This window comes from Chiloscyllium plagiosum, chromosome 10, assembly GCF_004010195.1.
Source record: "Chiloscyllium plagiosum isolate BGI_BamShark_2017 chromosome 10, ASM401019v2, whole genome shotgun sequence".
In the NCBI taxonomy this organism is placed as follows: Eukaryota; Metazoa; Chordata; class Chondrichthyes; order Orectolobiformes; family Hemiscylliidae; genus Chiloscyllium; species Chiloscyllium plagiosum.
In genome coordinates, this window is record NC_057719.1 from 3,315,790 (window position 1) to 3,317,937 (window position 2,148).

Sequence of the window (2,148 nt, forward strand, 5' to 3'; positions counted from 1 at the left end):
GGAGAAGTTGAGGTTTTGGGTTTAAACCTTCTTCAGGACTGGGGTTGGGGGGAGCTGCCGATAAAGGGGTGGGTGGTGCTGGGGGAGGGTTTTGGGTGGGGGCGGGGTGGAGTGGTGAGGTAGTGATAGGTGCAAAGAGCTGAAGAGGTCACAGCGGTGTGGCAGTGAGAAAGGAACTCACGGAGTTCACATCTGAGGGAGACAGAGAACCTCTTCAAAGTGAAAAGTCACACAACATCAGGTTATAGTCAAAACAAGTGGTGCTGGCAAAGCACAGCAGGTCAGGCAGCATCCGAGGAGCAGGAGGATCGACGTTTCGGGCAAAAGCCCTTGATCCTGTTCCTCAGATGCTGCCTGACCTGCTGTGCTTTTCCAGCAACACATGTTTTGACTCTGACTCTCCAGCAGCTGTAGTCCTCACCTTCTCCAACGCCAGGTTGTGGGCCAGCAGGTTTATTTGTTAGTACAAGCTCCTTTTCTGAAAGCTCGTGCTTCCAAATAAACCTGTTGGACTATAACCTGGTGTGGTGCGATTTTTCACTTTGCCCACCCCAGCCCGACACCGGCTCCTCCACATCATGGCTACCTTCTTCAAAGTGGGCATCCTTTGAAGAGACTTGGCAGTATGCCATCTCCAGCAGCTAAATGTGGGGGAACAAATGACGGTGTTGCTTTTGGCATCCAGACATTTGTTTAAGATTCCATTAACTTCATCCAGCTGTTTGGGGAGTACTGTTTACCTGAGGTTAACTCCAGCAGGGAAAGAATAGGCAACATTCCCCCACTGCAGTTAAATGGCAGGGCTCACAGGAACAGGCATGGGTGGGTTGCGCTTCGGCGGGTCGGTGTGGACTTGTTGGGCCGAAGGGCCTGTTTCCACGGCTGTAATCTAATCTAATCTAATAGGCAACATTCCCCCACTGCAGTTAAATGGCAGGGCTCACAGGAACAGCAGGGAGAACCAGTCTGAATACACTTGTCTGTGCTAGCCTCTGTCAACTTCCAGTTTACTTTACAAACAGTATCGGAAAGGCTGAATGCAGGATGTCGAGCAGAGCAAATCCAACCTATTGACTGCCTCCAATCTCAGCGGTGACCTTAAACATATTTCCACTTGGAGGAGTTACCCTGTAAGTTACTTCCTCTGTTAGATATATACATCGTGAAGCAACAGTTTGCACTGTGTCAGCCTGGGAGGCAGCAGTGAGAGTGTGTGAGATTCCTGTTTCAGCAGCCTCTCTCCCCCCAGGGAAGACAGCACTCCCTCTCAGTCTCCTCACCTCTGGCTGGCCTCAGCAGCTCTTTCACAGCCTCTGGAGGTCTCTCACTCGGTAAGTGTCCGCTCATCTCTCCCTGATTGCTGTCCATTGTCCTGGCTTCCACTTCCATGGGACCCCTCAGCCAGATTCCCAACACCGGATCCAATAGCGGCGGAGACCCCACGTCTGTCGGAAATTCGGGGAAGACTTGCCCTTCCACCTACCCGGGTGGGAGAGCAGGGAAACTCCCCCCACCCTTGGAAGTGAGGGACGGGGTGGGGATCCTGTAATCCCAGGGAGAGGGGGAGTTGGGGTGGGGGGAAGTGTTGGGAGAAGCCAGCGGTGAAATGATCAGGGGTGGGAGAGCAGGGACCCCCCCCCCACCCTTGGAAGTGAGGGACGGGGTGGGGATCCTGTAATCCCAGGGAGACAGGGAGAGGGGGAGTTGGGGTGGGGGGAAGTGTTGGGAGAAGCCAGCGGTGAAATGATCAGAGTGGTGCTGGAACAGCACAGCAGGTCAGGCAGCATCCGAGGATCAGGAAAATCGACGTTTCGGGCAAAAGCCCTTCATCGTTCCTGGGTTGGATGCTGCCTGACCTGCTGTGCTTTTCCAGCACCACGCTCTGATCTAAACTCTGGTTTCCAGCATCTGCAGTCCTCACTTTTGCCCAGCGGTGAAATGAACAGTCAGGACTGGTTTCCAAAGAGAGTGGGGACACACTCTGGGGATGAGCTAATCCCCCTCCCTCTCCTGAGGGTCTGACAGGTGTATGTCTGTATGTGTGCCTATGTCTGTGTGTGTGACTGTGTGTGTGTCTGTGTGTGTGTGGAGGGCTGTGTGACTGTGTGTGTGTCTGTGTGTGTGTGGAGGGCTGTGTGACTGTGTGTG

At 53.8% G+C, this 2,148-nt stretch overlaps 1 protein-coding gene across 2 annotated transcripts in view; it reads left to right on the plus strand.

Moving 5' to 3' along the window:
* Window positions 1-959: 959 nt before the first annotated feature.
* Window positions 960-2,148, plus strand: part of LOC122553946 (B2 bradykinin receptor-like) — a 12,478-nt gene continuing 11,289 nt past the window's right edge. The window contains exon 1 of one of the 2 annotated variants that reach the window (XM_043698449.1): window positions 960-1,130. The gene's annotated coding sequence lies outside the window, so the exon portion shown is untranslated. Of the gene's footprint in view, window positions 1,131-1,190; window positions 1,332-2,148 lie in introns of those variants that run through there. The other variant, XM_043698448.1, reaches the window with a different exon arrangement.